This window comes from Euprymna scolopes, chromosome 40 (genome assembly GCF_053919585.1).
Source record: "Euprymna scolopes isolate OS-2025 chromosome 40, ASM5391958v1, whole genome shotgun sequence".
Classification (NCBI taxonomy): Eukaryota; Metazoa; Mollusca; class Cephalopoda; order Sepiida; family Sepiolidae; genus Euprymna; species Euprymna scolopes.
In genome coordinates, this window is record NC_136521.1 from 41411016 (window position 1) to 41417803 (window position 6788).

A 6788-nucleotide genomic window follows, 5' to 3' on the forward strand; every position below is an offset into this window, starting at 1 on the left:
ATCCAGCTCCCCTACTTCCCGGGGAGCTGGTCGCCATTTCCCCTTCACTCCTCACATTAAAAATCGGCCTTGTGCCTAATTTGCTCGGTGAGGGAGCAAATAAATACCAACCCTCCATACCAATTGTCACTATCCAGCTCCCCGGGGAGTTGGTCCCCATTTCCCCTTCACTCCTCACATTTAAAATCGGCCTTGTGCCTAATTTGCTTAGTGGAGAGCAAATAAATATCCTTTTGTTGGCCTTTTGGCCAAGATCAAAGTGTAGTATCTGTTCTTGCTGCATGTTGTACTTATGTTTGTAACTTTGTGATATAAAGTGGGGGATCACTTTTCTGTATTAATTTAATGTAAAATGATCACCCACTTTACAACCAGTCAGTCTCAAAGCCATTCAAGTCATTCTCCAGATCATTCAAGTTCTTTTTCAAGGATTCCAGTTATTTTTTAAGCATTCAAGTCATTCTTAAGGTCATTCAATTCATCTTTAAGTTCATTAAAGTCATTCTAAATCATTTAATTTTATTTATTGTTTTAATCATTTCAGCCCATTTGTTTCGGTCATTTTAGTTTATCTTTTAGAATTTCATGTCAATCCTACATTCACACATTCATTGATTACACGAGAGCACAGGACTAATGACTATCGGCCTTGTTATTTTTAATTCAGAGGAATTTTTTTTTCACTTATTCTTAATTTTACAGTAACCTCTTTATTTGTTAGAGAAAAATAAAACTAATGTCCTCATTTACTTCCATCCCCATTAGGGCAGAGTTAGTCAGAGACACATGTGAACAAAATCCATCACCTCCTGCTCTTTTATTTTTGTTTATAAAATTTAATCGGTGTTGCCCAGGATTTATTATAATAATTATACTATAGCAAGTGTGTTTAATTGCCTGTGAAACAGATTTTCTTTATAATTTATTTAATATCTTAAATTAAAAATGCTCATTTTTTACGACGTGACCCAGCGTCGTTTAAACCCTAGAAAAACATGGTCGATGTAAAGTTTCTTTCCAACTCCTCAAAAAAACATGAAAATGACGACTTTTATGGTTTTCGATTGTGCTGAAAACGAATATCACATTTAAATTTGGGGCCGCTGAGTAGTTTCCATAATATGAAAAATTACTTTTTCAAAAAGTGGGGGATCACTTTCCTATATACATTTAACGTAAAATGGGCACCCACTTTCTAACCACCTAATAATTTCTTCATATCATAAAACAAATTGAAATGGGATATTCGTTTTCAGCACCACCGAAAACCGGCGCTGTTTTTTTACTAAGAGATTCGTTTATTTTTTCATAATTTAGGACGTAAATAATTCTGTCAGTAAGCTTACACGAGCGGTCGGTTTACAAAAATATATTTTTGTTTTTCATTTTTTTTTTTTAGGTGGGTATTCAATCATAGAATCTGTATAGTTTTTACCAGGTGTTTCTGTAGTTTACTTAACCGCCTCCTAATGTAAACAGAATTTTTGAGTAATGTTAAACTGCAGAGGCACCTGTTCACAACTATACAAGTTGTATAATGAAAAAAGAACGAAAAACAGAAGTAATTCTTTTGTAAACTTACTAACAGCATAATTTGCGTCCTAAATTATGAGATGAAAAAAATGAACGCATCTCTTAGTAAAAAAAAAAGCGCCAATTTTCGAGGGTGCTGAAAACGAATATCACAGTTAAATTTGTTTTATGATATAAAGAAATTACTAGGTGACCAGAAAGTGGGTGCTCATTTTACGTTAAATTTATATAAGAAAGTGATCCCCCCCCCCTTTTTGAAAAAGTAATTCCTTCATATCATAAAAACTACTTATCTGCCCAAAATTTAAACGTAATATTCGTTTTCATCACCACCCAAAACCATTCAAAGTCGTCATTTTAAAGTTTTTGTGGGAGTTGGAAAGAAACTTGACATTGACCCAAAAAATTAAACCTTTTTTGTGGCCTAATACGTTTAAGCAGTCTTTTTAAATAATATGAAAGAAGAAATTTTGAAAAAAAAATTAACATTTTAGCGTAGGGGATAAGTTTTCTATATAAATTTAACGTAAAATAAGCACCCACTGTTTGGCCACAAAGCGTTCAACTAGACATGTCATCTCTAGCATTTTTTTCAAGTTTGGCGATCGAGTGGGGGGGGGGACAAAACATGACAAATACAATTTTTTTTAGTTTTTTGTGGTGGTGGTGGGTGGAATTACATTTAAACATAAAATAAGGATAAATTTAATTAATTTTTATGAAACCATTCTGTACTTTCACCTAACGATTTTATAAGCAGAACGAACCCCAAAATATGACAAATTCAATTTTTTTCGGGGGGGGGGGATTACATTAGAAATATAAAATGACGAAAAATGTCATTTGTTTTTGGAATTACGTTTTGGTAGATCTTTTTTTCTATTTTTTTTTTTTTTGCGATCGCACGTGCATTCGCTGCTATTTTTATTGAAGCAAAAGTTGTAATTTATTTTTAATTACCTTTTCTTGGGGGAGGGGGGCTTTCCAGTGCTCAATACCCGGAGAATAGTTTCTTCTCTTTGTAGCACTTCTGCCGAAATATCTGGTAGAGAGGGTATCACATACTTCTTTTTGGGGGCGATTATATTTTTGGGGGCCGATTATATTTACATGTTTTCATCCGTTCTTTTATTTTTGTTGTGGGGGTACCCACATTACCCATGATGAAAATGATTAGTATACCGGTGTGATTCAAACAGAACTTCATGTCAACCCAGGCAACGCCGGGTACCCATGCTAGTATATATATAATCACCACAGACCGTTTCGTGATCGAACAAATATCGAGTAGAGAGTCACTAATTCTATCAATCTGTTTGTTTATTTACGAATAACTTTGCATTACGCTAAAGCTGTAGCCGGCGATATCAATTACCAAGTGTGCTCAACTCAAGAAAGGAGGAATTATGCAGTCACCAACAGACAAACTGTTTCGCTCCCCATAAAAATAAAATATTTTAAATTAGGTGAAAATTGGTGAATATTTATCAGTTGTTGTATAACAGATATTACAATTTCACCCGCTATTTGTCCCTTTTACATAAATTTATATTTAAAAAAATAGCTCACATTTACCACACTTACGCTTAAAAGACATGTTCAGGAATCCATAACACTTGATTGATTATATTAGACTCTTAATATAAACAATTGCTACATTACGCAACATCTCTGCATATCTCCGGTGGCGGTAAAAGGATAGACCCTCGGCCCCGGAAACAACATGTCGGCCAAATTCAAGATCATCAGCTTCAATGCTGAAGGTATGTCCCTACCCAAATCTGACATTTTATCTAATCTGAAAGCAGATGTCCTCTGCATCCAGGAGACCCATAAATTGGAAAACCCACCAAAAATACCTGGAATGCACCTCGCTATCTCTCATCAAAGTGTTGTGCACGGGAGTGCTGTTTATATTCGTGACAAATCAATATTCAAAGGATGTACTGACTTTACCTCAAGGGGTATCGAAATTTTGCAGGTGAAAACAATTCACGTAACCATTAACCCCCGTCTATAAGCCACCACCTGTACCATTCAGTTGGCCTGACAACATCCAAATTGACAATAATTGGCGACTTCAACAGCCACAACATGATGTGGGGCTATGTTAAGAACAACCAGGACGGAGATTTTGTCGAAGAATAGGCCTTACACCAAAACCTTGCCATTCTCAATAGGCCTGAGGATAAACCATCCTTCTTAAGCGCTCGATGGCGAAAAGGCTATAACCCCGACCTCGCATTTTCATCAGCAAGGCATCAACACAACTTCAGCAAGTCCCCTGGCCAACCGATCCCAAAATCCCAACACCGACCCATCATTGTCGAGAAGCAACCAGTAGTTGGACCTGTGCCTACTAAACCTATGGTCAGATTCAACTATCGGAGGGCTAACTGAGAGGGTTTCACGGACAACTTAGAGAGTACAATTAATGATGTACCCCCGTAGCATCGGGATATGAAGCCTTCCGAGCTCTTGTGTGGCACATTGCCAGGAAGAACATCCCAAGTGGCTGTAGGAAGGAATACATAACTGGCTTGGATGAGACAAGTAAGACCATCTATGAAAATTATGTACAAGCATATAACAGAGACCCATTCGAAGAACTTACCACTGAGCTGGGCAACAAACTGTTGGCCTCTCTATCTGCAGCCCGTAAGGAGCGATGGATGGAGACCGTTGCAGATCTGAACATGACCCACAATAGCAAAAATGCATGGAAAACAATAAAGAAGCTAAACAGCGATAAAAAAACGGACACTACAGCAGCAGCAGTCTCACCAAACCAAGTTGCTCACCAACTACTTATAAATGGGAAACCATTGCACAGAGAACGAGGTTACGTTAAACAGATGAAGGAGAAGATGGGCGAAGTCCACAAAGAGTCTGATGACATGTTCACCCCATTTACTGAGGAGGAATTGAAGACTGGAATTAAACATCTCAAGTCTAGAAAGGCATCAGGACTCGATGGTATCTCAACAGAGATGATCCAGAATTTTGGGCCAAGATCTCGTGAATGGATCCTATCACTGTTCAACTCCTGTGCTGCTGGATACAACATTCCCAAGATCTGGCGACGGGCAAAAGTTATAGCTCTTCTTATACTAGAGAAAGATCCCCAACTACCATCTAGCTATCGTCCTATATCCTTGTTGTGTGTACTGTACAAGTTGTATGAACGCCTCATTCTGGCCAGGATATCACCAATAGTTGAAGACCAGTTTACGGACGACCATTCTGGGTTCAGGGAGGGGCGTTCATGTGTTGGTCAGTTTCTGAACTTGACTCAGTACATAGAGGATGGGTATGAAAGAAAAAAATCACAGGGGCTGTATTTATCGACCTCACGGCAGCCTATGACACCATCAACCACCGAGCACTTCTGCTGAAAGTTGGCCAGACCTTGAAGAACAGAAAAATGGTTTCCATTATAGAATCTGTTCTCCGGAATCGAAGATTCTTTGTCGAAATGGATGGTCGGCAGAGTCGGTGGAGGTCACAGAAGAATGGGTTCTGTCTTGGCGCCGACTTTGTTTAACATCTATACAAATGACCTACCAGAATTTACAGACATCCGTAGATTCATATATGCGGATGACACGTGTCTTGCGACGCAAGACAAGAGCTTTGAAGCAATTGAGAAAAGAATCTCCAGTGCCTTAAAAACCCTAGCCTCCTACTATAAGAAATGGTTCCTCAATCCCAATCCTGGGAAAACAAAAGTTTGTAGTTTCCACCTTAACAACCACATAGCCAACAGGAAGCTGAAGAACCAATGGGAAGGCAAGGAGCTAGTAAATGAACCATATCCAGTCTACCTTGGCATCACACTGGACCGAACTCTCTCCTTCAAGGCACCCATAGACAAGCTTCGAAAGAAGATCGCGCCTCGAATTAACTTAGTCAACATACTGGCTAACTCGAGTTGGGGAGCAGACCTACACACGCTAAGGACAACATCATAAGCCCTATTACTCCATGGCTGAATATGGCGCTGCAATATGGTCTCGCTCAGCCCATGCTAACCGCATCGACGCAGATCTCCACAAAGCTTGCCGGATCATAACCGGAAACTTAAAAAGCACACCTCTACCAGCCCTATACCGATTAAGTGGCATACCACCACCTAAAGTCCGCCGGGATATAATTGCGAGAGTTGAGCGTACTAAACAATTCGAAGACCCCAGACACCCTCTCTATGGCTACTCGGAGGTGGCTAGACGACTTGTGTCCCGGCGAAGCTTTGCCACAGTGGAGGAACTACCGGACACTCCTACATTCTCTTACCGGCTGCAGATGTGGAGAGAGGTAGACCCTCAGTTTACAAATAACACACTGCCAGAGCCCAGTGAAACCTTACCATCTGGCACACACCTGTCCCGTTCGGAGTAGGTCACTCTGAATAGGGCAAGGGCAAAAGTTGCAAAAACTAGCGACAACCTCCTCATGTGGGGTTACTCTACAACTGCTGAATGCCCCTGTGGTGCCCAAGTTCAGACCATCGAGCACATTTTAACATCTTGCCCACTAGGGCCCAACTGCACGGACGAAGACCTCAGTGTTGGTAATCAAACCGCACGCCGCTGGTTGAAGAGATGGAGCGACAAGATATGATGAATATAAACATATAAATAAACACAGAAATCCTAAACATTTACTACAGAATCGGTAATTGTATCGGAATCGGGAAAATATAGGAATCGTTCCAACACTAATATATATATATAATATATATATATATATATAATATATATATATATAATATATATATATATATATATATATATAAATTCGTATTCCTGTCTTTTTGTTTGTTTGATCAGGATTTGATTAATATATACAAAATGTCTTACTTTAATCTTTCAATTATTTCTGTATATTATGATTCTTGTAAATATATACAATTAAGAGAGCACCTTATTTGCATATATGACATTAAGAAAAATCGATTTTACTAAATAGCGGTATTTTAGTTAATGTTTTTAGCGAGATAATTGTTTTAAGTATTCTGTTTAAAATAGATATTTAATAAACTCTAAGCAACAATTATATTGATAATATATTTAATTTATTTTATTTGTAAATTAATATTCCAACAGCAAGATTTTTAAAAACTTTTTTTAGGAGCTATTTGCCCTTAATTGCTGCGCATAAAAACAAACGTTCGCCAAATAAAATCATTTGGTAATTTCATTAAGCTTCTAGCTGGAAAAATAATTCCGTGTAGATATGAAAATCTTTGGCTTTTA

At 38.2% G+C, this 6788-nt stretch overlaps 1 pseudogene; it reads left to right on the forward strand.

Annotated features, from left to right (window-relative positions):
- Nucleotides 1–227: 227 nt before the first annotated feature.
- On the forward strand, nucleotides 228–365 carry LOC145265871 (U2 spliceosomal RNA; annotated as a pseudogene).
- Nucleotides 366–6788: the final 6423 nt, after the last annotated feature.